The following is a 17,405-nucleotide window of genomic DNA, read 5'->3' on the forward strand; positions in this document are numbered from 1 at the left end:
GATCCAATTTGAGTCGGTCACCGGAAACAGAAGTTTTGTCTTCTGAGCTTTAGGACTTGTGCTGGAGCCCATTGTGGGAAGTCAGCCACCCATCCCCAGAGAAGGAAATAGTAAAAGGGCAGAATATTATATTTCCTCAAAGGATCTTAAAGAGGCAGAAAAACACCTAGTTTTTCTTAAGAGCCCCAAGTCTCCCTCTCCCAAGCAGAAACCAGCTCTGTAGAAATGCAGATGTAAATAATCCAGGAAGGTTGGAGGCCCCCCAGCTAGAAGTTTAGGAAGACAAAGACACCTAAAATCTACATATCCCACCCAAACTCTAAGACACGACATAATAGGATTAACCCACAGATGCCAAAAGGCACACTCAGACTCAGGTCAAAATACATGACACAACAGGATCGGGTTTGCCATGGAGCCACCATGGACGGCTAGAAGAATTGCTCTCTCTCCCCCATACAGTTTTGCATGGCTGGGAGGGCCCTGAAAAGGGCCAAAAGTCGCCCTGAAGAGGCGACCAGCAAGGAGGGGTGTTCACTGATCATGAGAGAGCTGCAACTCTCCCGTTAGACCTGGCGATCCCTCCAAATTGGTGGACAAAAAGACCGGCCATAGAAATATGGCTCGTCCCTAGGCTGCGAACAGCCAAAGTCACATTTTCTACCAGGAAACTCTTAAAGCAGCGCAAAAGAGACTGGGTGAGATCTACCTCTTTTACATCTTAATTATCTTTTGTACCTCCTTAAGCTGCTAAGCATATTCCCCCCTGTGGTGAGGGAAGGGGTATTTTAGCCCTCCCTCCAGAAAGAGCAGCGACCAATCACCCAGGGGAATTTAAAATGTTGAAAAAGTAACTGAATCCCAATATAAATTTTATTTCTTAAAGCTTGTGGATTGAAAGACTTTTTATTTTTCATTTTTCATTATGTACTTCTGTTGAAAATCTGGGTTTTTCTTTATAAAAAAGAAGAAAACTGAAAAGATTAAAATAACTTTGTGACTCAAATGGAAACTTTAAAAGGTAGAGGCTCAACTGTAACACCAGTAGTAAGCTGGAGCAGCTAACAGCTCTCCAGGAACTCAGACTCCCCATCTCCAGTGCTGCTATTGGCTGCCCCTAGGTGGCAATGGGTTGCTTTAAACCTATTGGCTGCTGCCTAGGAGCCAGGCTATAAATTGGGCTGCAGCCCAATTCTCAGTTCAGATCCTGCAAGCAAATAAACATGACCATTTGCTGAACTCACTTGCCTCGTCTTCCTTCCTGCGCAACGAGCTCACTACACAACAAACACCGTGTGGTCAAATTTGGTATTTTAATCTACAGTATTATTCTTCAGGGGCCTGGCTGACAGCCCAGGGAAATAGATAAGACACATAACCTTGAAAATTTTCAAACAATAATTGTGAAAGACTCTGTGTTCCTTACCCAGAAAAAAAGCAAAAACTTTTTCTTTCTTTTGGATTTCCTAAGTGTAAAGCCTTTACTCTAAAATACTAATATGGAAGAAGACCAGGAACAAAATTTCCTTATGGATGAAGATCAACAAATTCTCTCTGTGTTGAAAACAATAATTCAAACTCTTATCACAGCCAATGAAAAATTAAGAGGCTATGGGAAGGAATAAGAAGACAGCCCAGATATGAAAGCCCAAACTTTGACCACAACTAAACAATCATCTATACAAAATAAGGTAAAGTAAAGGTAAAGTTTCCCCCCGCACATGCGTGCTAGTCGTTTCCGACTCTAGGGGCCGGTGCTCATCTCCGTTTCAAAGCCGAAGAGCCAGCGCTTGTCCGAGGACGTCTCCGTGGTCATGTGGCCGGCATGACTAGACGCCAAAGGCGCACGGAATGCTGTTACCTTCCCACTGTAGTGGTCCCTATTTTTCTACTTGCATTTTTACGTGCTTTCGAACTGCTAGGTTGGCAGAGGGCTGGGACGAGTAACAGGCGCTCACTCTGTTACGCAGCACTCGGGATTCGACCCGCCAAACTGCCGACCTTCTGATCGACAAGCTCAGCGTCCTAACCCACTGAGCCACCGCGTCCCTGTCTATACAAAATACAATAGAAAAAAATGAAACATTTAAATACTACGACAGACAAATCGACTATTCAACAAATATTGACATTTGAAAATCCAGAAAAGACACCGACAACTTGGTAAAAGGAAAAGTTTCCTATACAAGGAATTGGAGAATCTAAAAAAAATGCCACAACAGTTGTATGAGAAGATAAACAATTCAGAACAACCACGTTGATATGGAAGAATAAAGAGATGACCCACCATATCTACAAGTCCTCTCAAAAAAATGGTGATCGGATGGTTTCGCCAACATCAATTAATATATATGACATCACAAGGAAATGTGCTTTGATGACCCCAAAACAAGGACATGGAAGATGATTTGGCAAAGGAAAAAAGGTAGAATAAGACTGAAGAAGAATGGAGTTTCGACCATCTTACTGAAATCTAAAAAAGAATATACTTAAATAGATAAGATGTGCATGTTGAACACAAGACATTGTTATGAACTGAGATAAAGAAAAGTTTTTGGTCATTAAAACTTAGCAGTATAAATACTAATAGCTAAATGTGAATATTGATTTGTACATAAAGGTCATGTAAAGGTGAACAGGATGTAGATAAGCTAAAAACCTATTGATGAAAGTAATAAACAGGTCTATATGGAACGTCAAAACCAAATATTATTAGTTTAAGCAAGAGATAGCAGATGCAAAGAGGAAGAGAGAGGAAGCATTAAATACTGAAATAAAAAGAAGTTTTGATTACTACTTTAAAGAAATCAAAAGCTAGCAAAAAGGAAGGATATCATATTGTATTCTTAATTTGTTGATATAGAGGGTGAGGAGTTAAATAGACGTGTATTTTGAATATTAGATTTTGTGAGGAATGGTGATAGAGGAATTGGGAGTATATTAAAAATCTTGGGAATGATAAATATCAAACGTTAAATCTAAATGTTAGTGGAAATTAAAACCGGAAAAATCTATTAGGTCACTGATTGTCTAAAAGCTTGTATGCTAAAACAAATAGAATATATATAAACTAAAAACTATTGATATATGTAAGAAAGTTATTTTCCATGTGATTGATAGGGTAAAACTTGTATTTAAATTTACAAATAGACAGTATGTCAACGCTGCTAACATTGAATGTTATTGCTTGACAAGAGATGAAGAAGTAGCTATTTCATAGTTAAACTTGTGTATTGCTTGCTGACATTTAGTTTAAGGTTGGGAGGGGGGATGAGTAGGATTGCACCTTTCAAGGCCATCTCTAACTAAGAAGATAAGACCTTGGTGGGTTTTCTAACTGAAGGGAAACTGATTCTTTAAATTAATTGGAGAATATGATTAATGACAAAATTAGAAAGGTGGAGAATTGTGTTTTAATATATTGTGCTAGGGGCGGAGATTTCAGATTCCAGCTTCCTTTGAGCATGCATTTGCTGGTGTATTAGGCTAATAAAGGACTTTTAAGGTGAACAATGCCTCAGAGTCACTTGAAAAGCCCATATGTCAGAAACTTGACACAGTATATATGAAAGGAAAAAGAGAGGAAATGTTTATGGTAGCAATTTGAAATCTGTACTAATGATATCTGTATGTAATTGAATTACTACTACCCAGCCACCACATTGCTTTTCAAATATGTGAATGTAATATTAGAAAATATTAGAAAATGTAATATTAGAAAAATATTACAAAATTTGTAAAATTTGTAAAAAAAAAAAAAAGGAAACACAAAGCCTCAAACAGGAACAGGAAACAACCTCAAGAGCACCAGAGGGTATAAAAATCTACTCCCTACATGTGGTCTCTTTCTGTCTTTTCTTCCAGAGCCATCTTCCTGTCTGGCTCTCCTCTTCAATAAACTACAACCTTCTTTCTAAAGCAGTCGCCGTATTGTTTATTCCCGGCTTGGACTGAACCCTGATGAAGACTTTTCCTTCAATACCAAATTCAGGGAACTTTTTTTTTATAAAGTTTTATTAATTTTTTTTAATACAATTCAATAGTAATCATTGAACAAAACGTGTTGTCTGAGTTTCTTATTCACTACTACAAGTTATATTTCTAATCCCTAATTCTTTTCTCTAACCATTGATAAAATAGGTTCCAAGTTTGGAAATGTTCTGCTTCTTCTTTTTCTTTCAACCTCAAAGTTAAGTCTGTCCATTTCCACACAATCTTTTTAATTATTTCTTCTTCTGGTGGTGTTTTTTCATTCTTCCAATATTGTGCAAATATAATTCTTGCTGCTGTTATCACATGTAAAATCAAATACGTACTTTGTTTATCAAGCTTTTCTGACATTATGCCTAATTTAAAAAATCAAGTTTATCATCTATATGTTTCTTTAACATTTTTTCTAGCCAAGTAGAATTTTTGTCCAATATCTCTTTCCTTTAACACATGTCAACCACACATGATAATAAGTACCTGGTTTATGCTTACATCCCCTTCATGGATTACTGCCTTGTCGTGGCGAAGGGGCTTGCGTAATTCAATGAAGCTATGAGCTATGCCGTGCAGGGCCACCCAAGACGGACAGGTCATAGCAGAGAGTTCTGACAAAACGTGATCCACTGGAGAAGGAAATGGCAACCCACTCCAGTATCTTGCCATGAAAACCCTATGGACAGTACCAAAAGGCAAAACGATATGACGCTGGAAGATGAGCCCCTCAGGTCGGAAGGCGTCCAATATGCTACTGGGGAAGAGCAGAGGGCTAGTACTAGTAGCGCCAGAAAGAATGAAGCGACTGGGCCAAAGCCGAAAGGACGCTCAGCTGTGGATATGTCTGGTGGTGAAAGGAAAGTCCGATGCTGTAAAGATTCTTTCTCCATAGGAACCTGGAATGTAAGATCCATGAATCAAGGAAAGCTGGACGTGGTCAAACAAGAGATGACAAGACTAAACATCGACATCTTAGGTATCAGCGAACTAAAATGGACAGGAATGGGTGAATTTAATTCAGATGACCATCAGGTATACTACTGCGGGCAAGAATCCCTCAGAAGAAATGGAGTAGCCTTCATAGTCAATAAAAAAGTAGGAAAAGCAATACTGGGATACAACCCTCAAAATGACAGAATGATCTCAGTTCGAATCCAAGGCAAACCATTCAATATCACAGTAGTCCAGGTCTATGCCCCAACCACCAGTGCTGAAGAGGATGAAATTGACCGGTTCTATGAAGCCTTACAGCACCTTATAGAACTAACACCCAAAAATGATGTCCTTATCATCATGGGAGATTGGAATGCTAAAGTAGGAAGCCAAAAGATAACTGGAATAACAGGCAAGTTTGGCCTTGGAGTACAAAATGAAGCAGGGCACAGGCTGATAGAATTTTGTCAAGAGAATACGATGGTCATAGCAAACACTCTTTTCCAACAACCCAAGAGACGGCTTTACACATGGACATCACCAGACGGTCAACACAGAAATCAGATTGACTATATGCTCTGCAGCCAAAGATGGAGAAGCTCTATACAGTCAGTAAAAACAAGACCAGGAGCTGACTGTGGCTCAGACCATGAGCTTCTTGTTGCAAAGTTTAGGCTTAAATTAAAGAAAGTAGGGAAAAGCGCTAGGCCAGTCAGGTATGAATTAAATCATATCCCTGTTGAATATACAGTAGAGGTGACAAATAGATTTAAGGAATTAGATCTGATAGACAGAGTGCCTGAAGAACTATGGACAGAGGTTCGCAACATTGTACAACAGGTAGCAACCAAAACCATCCCAAAGAAAAAGAAATGCAAGAAAGCAAAATGGCTGTCTGAGGAAGCTTTGCAAATAGCTGAGGAAAGGAGGGAAGCGAAAGGCAAGGGAGAAAAAGAAAGATATGCCCAATTAAATGCAGAATTCCAAAGAATAGCTAGAAGAGATAAGAATGCCTTCTTAAATGAACAATGCAAAGAAATAGAAAAAAACAATAGAATAGGGAGGACCAGAGAGCTTTTCAAGAAAATTGGAGAGATGAAGGGAACGTTCCATGCAAAAATGGGCATGATAAAGGACCAAAATGGCAGGGACCTAACAGAGGCAGAAGAGATTAAGAAGAGGTGGCAAAATTACACAGAAGAACTATACAAGAATGAGCTTAATGTCCCTGATAATCACAATGAGGTGGTCACTGACCTCGAGCCAGACATCCTAGAATGTGAAGTGAAGTGGGCCTTAGAAAAGCTGAGCAACAACAAAGCTAGTGGAGGTGACAGTATTCCAGCTGAGCTATTCAAAATCTTAAAAGACGATGCAGTAAAAGTGCTACACTCAATTTGCCAGCAAATTTGGAAAACTCAACAGTGGCCACAGGATTGGAAAAGATCAGTTTACATTCCAATTGCAAAGAAAGGCAGTGCCAAAGAATGTTCAAACTATCGCACCATTGCACTCATTTCTCATGCTAGTAAAGTTATGCTTAAAATTCTACAAGCTAGACTCCAGCAGTATGTGGATCGAGAACTACCAGAAGTACAGGCAGGATTTCGAAGAGGCAGAGGAACTAGAGATCAAATTGCTAACATACGCTGGATCATGGAGAAAGCTAGAGAGTTCCAGAAAAACATCTACTTCTGCTTCATTGACTATGCTAAAGCCTTTGATTGTGTGGATCATAACAAACTCTGGCAAGTTCTTAAAGAGATGGGCATACCAGACCATCTTATTTGTCTCTTGAGAAACCTATATGTAGGCCAAGAAGCAACAGTGAGAACTGGACACGGAACCACTGATTGGTTCAAAATTGGGAAAGGAGTCCGGCAAGGCTGCATACTGTCGCCTTGCCTATTTAACTTATATGCAGAGCACATCATGAGAAAGGCAGGGCTAGATGAATCAAAAGTTGGAATTAAGATTGCCGGAAGAAACATCAACAACCTAAGATATGCAGATGATACCACTCTAATGGCAGAAAGTGAAGAGGAACTAAAGAGCCTCTTGTTGCGAGTGAAGAAGGAGAGTGCAAAATGTGGGTTGAAACTAAACATTAAGAAAACCAAGATCATGGCATCTGGCCCTCTCAATTCCTGGCAAATAGATGGGGAAGAAATGGAGGTAGTGACAGATTTTATTTTCCTGGGCTCCAAGATCACTGCAGATGGGGACTGTAGCCAAGAAATTAAAAGACGCTTGCTCCTGGGGAGGAAAGCCATGGCAAATCTAGACAGCACACTAAATAGCAGAGACATCACCCTGTCAACAAAAGTGCGTATAGTCAAGGCTATGGTCTTCCCAGTTGCAATGTATGGCAGTGAAAGCTGGACCATAAGAAAGGCTGAGCGCCAAAGAATTGAAGCCTTTGAACTATGGTGCTGGAGAAGACTCCTGCGAGTCCCTTGGACTGCAAGGCGATCAAACCGGTCAGTCCTAGAGGAGATCAACCCTGACTGCTCTTTAGAAGGCCAGATCCTGAAGCTAAAACTCAAATACTTTGGCCATCTAATGAGAAGGAAGGACTCACTGGAGAAGAGCCTAATGCTGGGAAAGATTGAGGGCAATAGAAGAAGGGGACGACAGAGAATGAGGTGGCTGGATGGAGTCACTGAAGCAGTAGGCGTGAGCTTAAATGGACTCCAGAAGATGGTAGAGGACAGGAAGGCCTGGAGGAACATTGTCCATAGGGTCGCGATGGGTCGGACACGACTTCGCAACTAACAACAATAACAATAATTATGCTTACATTTCCAACATTCCTCTGACATATTTTTAAACATTTTTGCTAATCTTGTTGGTGGAAGGCCATCTATAAAACATTTTGTATAGATTTTCTTTATAAGAAGCTGACATTGTCAATTTATAGTTTCATTCCCACAAACTTTGCCACTTCTCTAAGTCTACATTATATACAAAATTATTTGCCCATACTATTGTTTCTTTTACCTGTTCATTTTTCATTTTCAGATTTAATAATAAATTATACACTTTTTAATTAACTTTTCATCAGAAGTTAGTATCTTATACCAGGGCTTTTCAACCAGTGGTATGGGTACCATCTATGGTACATTGGCACCTGGCAGGTGGTACGCGACCATTCTGGAAAAGTGGTAGCAGAGGAGGGGAATGAGCTGAACCGGTGGCAGCACTGCACAAGCCTGAGTGAGAGATGGCTGGAGCTGCAGGGCTGAGCGGAAGCACCAGGATCAGCGCCAGTCTCCAGCTGGTGCTCGGCGCTGATCCTGGCGCTTCTGAGCCCAGAAGAAGTGCCGATCAGCTGGAATGTTGCAGCATCTCCAGGGTCTTGTGATTTACATTCAGATGCTTGGCAACTGATTCATATTTATGACGGTCACAGTGTCTCAGGGTCATGTGAAGTGACCAAAACCTGATGCAACTACCCACCAGATGGGGGGAATAAAAACCAAACAGCCCCCCCCCACCCTCACTGCCAATCCTCAACAGAAATGCTCATAACAATGAAAACCTCGGACAGGAGGAAGAGTGCCACCAGACAGGCAGGCAGGTGTCTTGCTCGGCTGTGGCTTGGGGGGCACTTTTTTCAGTGCCATTGTAACTTCGAACAGTCACTAGGCAAACTGTTGTAAGTCAAGGACTACCTGTACTTCATCACTTATTTCCTTTTTTTGGTCATCAAGTTTTTGACACCTTGCTAGGCGACTGGTGGTACTTGGATGTTGCCATATCCTAAAAGTGGTACAATGGGTGAAAAGGTTGAAAAGCCCTGCTCTAAAGGATTTTATTTATTTATTTATTTATTTATTTATTTATTTATTTATTTATTATTTTATTAGTTGAATTTATATACCGCCCTATTCCTGAAGGACTCAGGGTGGTTCACAAGGCAGTTAAAACAGTACAAAAAGAGAATAAAATGAAATTAAATTAGTACAGGCCCACAATTCATAATAACAATAAAATTAAAATTTTAAAATTAATTTAATATAATTTAATATAATTTAATTAAATACTTTAAAATTTAAAATCCCTCAGTCCAGGCCAGACAATTCGAACAACCAGGTTTTTAAGTCCCGGCGAAAAGAGCGAAGGTCAGGGGCAGTCCGAAGTTCCATCGGCAGTTCGTTCCAAAGGGCGGGCGCACTCACAGAGAACGCCCTCCCCCTGGGAATCACCCGCCGGCAATCTCTAACCGGCGGAACCCTAAGGAAGCCCTCCCTGTGGGCGTGCACAGGATGATGGGAAGCTGATGCTGGTAGCAGGTGCTCCCTAAGGTAATCTGGACCCATGCCATTTAGGGCTTTATAGGTCATCACCAGCGCCTTGAATCTCACCCGGAGGGCAACTGGAAGCCAATGCAGCTCGTGGAGAAGAGGTATTACATGAAAGTATCGGGACACTCCCATTACTACTCGTGCAGCTGCATTCTGCACCAGCTGAAGCCTCCGAGTGGTCCTCAAGGGCAGCCCCATGTAGAGAGCATTGCAGTAGTCTAACCGGGAGGTCACGAGCGCATGAGTGACTGTACGTAGGGCATCCCGGTCCAGATAGGGCCGCAACTGGCGCACCAGGCGAACCTGGGCAAAAGCCCCCTGGTCACGGCTCCTATATGATCTTCCAAACTGAGCCATGAATCCAGGAGGACGCCCAAGTTACGAGCCCTATCGACGGGGGGGTAACACCTCACCCCCCATCATTAAAGATGGAGAAGAGTGATTCACTCGAGATGCCGATACGCACAGCCACTCAGTCTTGGCAGGATTGAGTCGGAGCCTGTTTCTCCCCATCCAAACCCGAACCGCCTCCAGATGCTTGACACCTGGTTCATTTTTATGATAGTTGCAGTGTTCCAGGGTCATGTGATCTCCTTTTTTGACTTTCAGACAAATAATGTGTCAATGCTGCTAACATTGGATGTTCCTGGTCTGACAATTGATGAAAATGCAGCCATTTCCTCTCTCCCTTTTCACAGACTTTTTCACTTTTAGAAATTAGATGCAGCAAAGTGGGGGTTAGGATGACAGCTCACTTAGCCAAAACAATAACACTGCTGTGAGATCCCAAGGACAGCTGATAATAATTTGGTGGGCTGAGGAGCTAAGAGAGGCTTATTACCGAGTAAGAATAAGAAAAGGTGATGAATGGAAAACCACTTTTAACTGTCCCATGGGGAGCTATCAATTTAAAGTTATGACCTTTGGACAAAAGGGGGCTCCAGTTGTCTTCATGCAGCTGATTAACCAAGTATTATTTATTTATTTTATTTATTTTATTAGATTTATATACCGCCCTTTCCCGAAGGACTCAGGGCGGTTTACAGGGTATTTAAAACAAGAAATACAAAAGTTAAAAACAATTAAAAAAATTACATCAATCCCTGAAAAAAAGTAAAAACCCCAATTAAAATTAAAATTAAAATTAAAATTCTCAGCCTGGGCCAGAGAGCTCAAAGAGCCAGGACTTCAGGTCCCGGCGGAATGAACGGAGGTCGGGGGCAGTCCTGAGCTCCACGGGCAGCTGGTTCCAGAGGGCAGGTGCACCCACTGAGAAGGCTCTCCCCCTGGGTGTTATCCGCCGGCAATCTTTTACCGGCGGCACCCTGTGGGAGCGCACTGGACGAAGGGAACTTGATGCTGGCAGCAGGTGTTCCCTCAGATATCCCAGACCCAAGCCATTTAGGGCTTTATAGGTCATCACCAGCACCTTGAATCTCACCCGGAGGGCAACCGGGAGCCAATGCAGCTCGCGGAGTAGAGGTGTTACATGGGATTATCGGGAAACCCCCATCACAACTCGCGCGGCCGCATTCTGCACCAGCTGAAGCCTCCGAGTGGTCCTCAAGGGCAGCCCCATGTAGAGAGCATTGCAGTAATCTAAAAGGGAGGTCACGAGCGCATGAGTGACTGTGCGTAGGGCATCATGGTCCAGGTAGGGTCACAACTGGCGCACCAGGAGAACCTGGGCAAAAGCCCCCCTGGTCACGGTTCCTATATGGTCTTCAAAATTGAGCTGGGAGTCAAGGAGAATGCCCAAGTTGCGAGCCCTATCAACGGGGGGTTAACACCTCACCCCCCATCGTTAAAGGTGGAATGGTCTGGTTAACCCGAGATGCCAATATGCACAGCCACTCAGTCTTGGCAGGATTGAGACGAAGCCTGTTTCTCCCCATCCAGACCTGGACCGCCTCCAGGCAACAGGACATCATGGCGAGGGCATCGCTGGGTTGGTTCGGGGTGGAAAGAAAAAGTTGGGTATCATCAGCGTACTGATGATAACCCACCCCGAAACCACGAATGATCTCACCCAGCGGCTTCATGTAGATGTTGAACAGGAGGGGCGAGAGAACCGACCCCTGAGGAACTCCACAAATGAGAGGCCTCAGGGTGGATCTCTGCCCTCCCGTCAACACCGACTGCGAGCGGCCCAGGAGTTAGGAAAACCACCGTAAAACGGTGCCTCCCACTGCCAACCCCCTGAGACGCCACAGTAGGATACCATGGTCGATGGTATCAAAAGCCGCTAAGAGATCTAATAGGACTAGGACAGAGGAACAACCCCTGTCCCAAGCCTGCCAGAGATCATTCACCAGCGCGACCAATGCCGTCTCCGTGCTGTGCCCGGGCCTGAAACCCGATTGGTATGGGTCCAGATAATCAGTTTCCTCCAGGAACAGAGGAAGCTGATGCGCCACCACACTCTCAACAACCTTCGCCCAAAAGCAAAGGTTGGAGACTGGACGATAATTATTTAAAACAGCCGGGTCCAGGACAGGCTTTTTGAGGAGGGGTCTCACCACCGCCTCCTTCAAGGCAGCGGGGAAGACACCCTCCTTCAAAGAATCAGTTATTACTGCCTGGAATCAGCCTCGTGTCTCCTCCCGGGCCGCATAAACCAGCCAGGAGGGGCGCGGATCCAACAAACAGGTGGTGGAGCTCAGCCTCCCCATGATCCTGTCCACATCATCAGGGGAAACAGGATCAAACTCAGTCCAGATAACATGCTCAAGACCGTCCGATTCCTCCACGTCTGACTCCGCCCAGTCAGAGTCCAGACTGGCCCGGATATGAGCAATTTTGTCCGTCAGATGATGACTAAACTCCTCAGCCCGTCCCTGTAAGGGATCCTCCCTCACCTCCTGGTTAAGGAGGGAGCGAGTCACCCTAAACAGGGCGGCCAGGCGATTATCTGCGGACGCGATGAGGGCAGCGAAGTAATTAGACTTCGCCGTCCTCATCGCCGCAAGATAAGACCTTATAAAGGTTCTTAACTGCAATCGGTCAGATTCGGATCGGCTGGACCTCCAACCGCTCTCTAGACCCCGTCTCCGATGCTTCATCTCCCGGAGCTCCGCAGAAAACCATGGAGCCCAACGGGATCTGCGCTGGGTCAGAGGCCGCAAGGGTACAACAAAGTCAAGTGCCCTGGCGGCCGCCCTTTCCCAGGCATCCACCAAGGCATCGACTGGGCTGTGGGTGAGGGCGATGGGTATAGAACCAAGCGCAATCTGGAACCGTTCCGGGTCCATTAGGTGCCTGGGGCGGAACCACCTGGTCGGTTCCGCAGCCCAGCGGTGGGGGGGTGTAACGGAAGACCAGCCGCAGGAGATGATGATCTGACCATGACAGGGGGACAATGGTTGGTGAACCCCCTCCCAGATCATCCAACCACTGTCCAGACAGGAACACCAGGTCGAGAGTGTGACCCCCCACATGAGTCAGGCCCTGAATTACTTGGGTCAGGCCCATGGCCGTCATGGAAGCCATGAACTCCCGAGCTAACTCAGACGGCCCTCCCAGTGAGGGCAGGTTGAAGTCACCCAGAACTATAAGCCTGGAGAACTTCACCGCCAACCCTGAGAGGGTGTCGAGCAGCTCGGGCAGGGCTGTTGCCACACAGCTGGGTGCCAGGTATGTGACCAACAAGCCCAACTGAGCCCAAGGGCCACATCTCAGGAGGAGGGACTCACTCCTGGCCATCTGGACAATGGTGGTCTCCCGTGGGCATAAAGTCTCCCGGACAACCACCGCCACCCCACCACCCCTGCCCTGAGCCCGTGGCTGGTGTAGCACACAGAAACCTGGAGGGCATAACTCGGTCAGAGGAACCCCTCCCTCTGAGCCCAACCAAGTCTCCGTGATGCACTCCAGATCCGCACATTCCTCCTCAATCAGGTCCTGGATGAGGGGAGCTGTTCTGTACCAGCCTGCTACCGGCCCTGCAGAAAAGGCAGGGACAACCCCTTTTTCAAGAAGGCAAGAGGCTGGAATTACGCCTGCCAAATTTATTACTACAAAAACAAATGGAACAAGACAAACCAAGAAACAGGAGCTTTAAGAAACATGAACTATCCGAGTGGTTGCCTTCAGCAAACCAGCCCTCCCACACATTCCCCTTATATAGAGTTCAGGGCGTGGCTTCTCTCTGCCTCCTTCCGAGGAGCCCCATTGCCTTCCTCTGTTTACTCCTAATTGACTGCCTCCTGTGTCGGGCGTCCTTGAACAGGGCCAGCTGTGGGTCATCTTCATCCACACTGTCAGGCTCACACAGCTGGGTCTCCGTGGTGACCAAGTGGGAGGGGCCTGGCTGAGGGCTCTCATCAGCAAGATCTTCAACCCCCTCAGCAAGGTCTTCAACACCCCCCTCCTCCTCTGTGTCGTCCGACCCAACTGCTGAACCCACAGGCTGACCCTGAATCACAACAGGAGCCTTAACAATGGATCTGGCGTTAAAATAAACCAGCCTACGCTCAGGGGCCTGATCACCCTCAGGGGCCTGATCACCGGGCAAAAGGGTGCTAACCGGAGGGTCGGAGCACGCCACCACTCGAAGACAGCGGGGACGCGATCCCAGATGTTGATGTGGCCCTTCGTGCAACCACCTGCTGCCATTCCCTATCGTCGTGGGGATTTGAAGCCCCACCCTGACATTCACAGAACCAGCAGCCTCCACCCCCAACCCCGTCCCGTCAGGACCTCTAACAGGCCCAGACTGAGTGCCGGTTAATAATTCCCTCCCCACCCTACTATCCCTCCCCCTCCCTAACCTTTTAAAATAACCGGCTAAAAATGTATCAGGGGCCTCTTAACACATCTCAACCCGAGGCCCCTATCTAAGCCCAGCCACCTCTCGGAGTCCCAACAATTGGGCCCTCATTACATGATCATTTGTACAAGGGGGGGGCTTGGTGTATCTTACTGATATTGTTAATGCTGCAAACACTGACATGTTTTTGCACTGATAATATAAGAAGCAGCCTTTTTCTTTAACTGTTTGGTTTTGAATCACTAAAGTGTGGGAGGAATGCAACCTGGGTGTTTTGATAAGGGATAGCCACTTCAGAAGGGAAATGAAACTTTGTGTGTTAAATTAATTGGTAAATGTGATTCATGGCATGTAAATAAGAGAGGGAAATTCTGTATGATATGGTGTGTCACGGGGAGGATATATATATACCCTGCCCTCTGGTGCTTTGCAGAATAATTTGATCCCTTCTTCTTTGTGACAGCTTCTGAAATACTGGAATACTGCTATCACGTCACTCCTGTTTCTTCTTTTCTTTAGACTAACCAAAGACAAGTCCTGCAGCCGTTCTTCATGTTTGTGTCAAGCCCTGCCGGCTTGCCAATCACCCGGGCCTCGACACCGCCTCCGCCGCTCTCCACGCCGACACGGGGGAGCGGCCCCTCCCTCCCCCAGCAGACTGCCATCTCCTGCGCTCCCCTGCTCCCCTGGACCGCAGCAGCTCGCTACCGGCCAGCAGACGTCCATGCTGGCCGCACCGGGCCCCGGTGGCCACGCGGTACCGGAGCAGCCGGTGTTGGAGCCGCCAGCCGCATCCGCCCCCAGCCGGAAGACGCGGCGTCAGGCTCCCGCAGACCAGCTGATGGGCGTGGCCTCGCCCGACCAACGTGCGCAACGCCAGGTCCCCGCCAGGCAGCTGGCTGGCGCACCCACAACCGGGCGGCAAGGACGGCTCCGGGCGCCCGTCAGTCAGCCAGTGGGCGCGCCTGCACTGGCTGAACCCCCGGCGCCCCGGCCCAGAGCCACGGGCTGCGCCTGCGCCCGGCCCCTGGAAACAACGCCAGCACCCTGCAAGAACACAAGCGCAGCCAGAGCCGGGTCGAGTAAAGGATGATGGGGAAGCGGCCGGACGGTCTGACCTGCCGCAGGCAGCCACGGATGGGGGGTGGCCATGCCCACGCTGCCTCTCTCTCCGCCTGGGCTTTCGGGTGGGCCCAGGGGGGAGTGCGCAGTTGCAATTCCGGGACGGACAGGGGGGCGAACGGAAGCGGAAGAACAGACCTTACCCGAGGAAAGGCCCGGCAGGCCGCAGCAACACACACGGTGGGTGGTGGCTGTGCAAGGTGATGGGTGGGGCTTTTATGGGGAGGTGGGCGGATGCAGGTTTGCTCTGAAGGGGTGGGGTTAGGGTGTTGCTGCATGATAAAACGGCGTTGAGGCTGGATGCCTCAACGCTGACTTTACCACGGTTTGTTTTGTGAGAGGTGAGGAATAAACCTTGTCACCCGTACCTTTGATGTGTTCGTGATTCTTCGCAGAGGACGTCGTGACAGTTTGTCTCCAAGGCCTTTGATCATCTTAGTTGCTCTCCTTTGATGCACTCTTGACACCCACACCTGAAGCCCTTATAAACACTTAACCCTGACATCCCCTAAACTCTGCTGAAGATGTTACCTGGCCTGGTAACGAAATGTTCGGAAACCAACTCACTAGCTTGGAGAACAAACCTTCACCCTCATCCTACACCCAAGCTACAGATATTCGCCACTATTGCAGAAATGAAAGTGTTGACAGCCCTTATAATTAATATTCAATGATGGAGATATAAATTAAGCGGCAAAAAGAGCAAAGTCAAAGGCCAGAGTCATTGTTATGTAACTATGTTAGGTGCTTCTAGTGGCCAATAAATTTAGAGATGCAAAAAGTGAAGGGTGTAAAGTGGGTCTTCCAAAAAAGATTATATTTAGGGCTCTGTATGGACAAATCCTCAACATCATTTAAAAAAAACCAATTATCATTATTTTTCTCCACTCTCTTCAGATTCATCGTTCCTTATCTTCCCTAAATTCCCTAACATTTCATTTCTGCACAGTAATAAATAGCTCAAGCGTCCCAAATTTTTGACAATTTGTTTATACGGTTCTTTTCTGTGCTCATAAAGGGACTGATGTTGAGTACAGCCCTATCCACACATTGGACAAATGTACGATTTTCCCCCAGTGTGGCTCCATTTATGGGAAATGAGGGAACTTGACACAGTAAAATATCTTCCACACTCCGAGCACTTATACGGCTTCTCCCCTATGTCGATTCTGTTATGTTCAGTAAAATGATGTTTTTCACTGAAGGTCTTCCCACATTCCTAGCATGCATTCGGTTTCTCGCCAGTTTGGATCTTTTTATGGGAAGGAAGATGTTTTGCCAAACGGAAACTTTTTCCCGCACTCCAAGCATTTATACGGTTTCTCCCCAGTGTGGATTCTGTTGTGTACAATATATTGATATCTTTGTCTGAAGCTTTTTACACAGTTCTAGCATTTGCAGGGTTTCTTCCCGGTATGGGTCTTTTTGTGAGCAGTAAGAGAACGTGAAACTGTGAAGCCCTTTCCACATTCCAGGCATTTATATGGTCTTTCTCCAGTGTGGAATCTGTTATGTACAATATATTGACATCTGAGTCTAAAGGCCGTTCCACACTTGGGACATTTATATGGTTTTTCCCCAGTGTGGATTCTTTTATGGAGAGTCAGGTAACTTGAAATTCTGAAGCATTTTCCACACTCCTGGCATTTATATGGTTTCTGTCCTGCATGAATCCTTGCATGGGCAGTAAGGTTTTTTGGAAAACGGAAGCTCTTTCCACATTCCTTGCATTTATACGGTTTTTCTCCGGTGTGGATTCTTTTATGGTGAGTGAGGGAAGTTGAATTAGTGAAGCATTTTCCACACTCCGTACATTTATAAGGTTTTTCTCCTGTGTGGATTCTGTTATGTACAACATATTTATATTTTTGTCTGAAGCTTTTTGCACACTTCTTGCATTTGTAGGGTTTCTCCCTGGTATGGGTCATTTTGTGAGCAGTAAGATAACGTGAAGTTGTGAAGCTCTTTCCACACTCCGGGCATTTATATGGTTTTTCTCCAGTGTGGATTCTTTTATGGGCAGTGAGGGAACCTGACTTAGTGAAGTGTTTTCCACACTCCCTACATTTATATGGTTTCTGTCCAGTGTGGTTTCGGTTATTTACAGTATACTGATATTTTTGACTGAAGGTCTTTTCACACTTGGGACATTCATATGGTTTCTCACCTGGGTGACTCCTAAAATGGGAAGTGAGGCTTTGTGGAAAACTGAAGCTCTTTCCGCATTGCTTGCATATGTACGGTTTTTCTCCTGTGTGGATCCTTTTATGGAAAGTAAAATAATTTGAGTC

General features: G+C 45.8%; 1 protein-coding gene across 1 annotated transcript in view; it reads left to right on the forward strand.

Annotated features, from left to right (window-relative positions):
• The window catches only part of LOC308661729 (zinc finger protein with KRAB and SCAN domains 7-like), a 375,370-nt gene that overhangs the window by 130,043 nt on the left and 227,922 nt on the right, over window positions 1-17,405 (forward strand). The window lies entirely within an intron of this gene.

This window comes from Vipera berus (genome assembly GCF_964194415.1).
Source record: "Vipera berus genome assembly, chromosome: 2".
Lineage (NCBI taxonomy): Eukaryota > Metazoa > Chordata > Lepidosauria > Squamata > Viperidae > Vipera > Vipera berus.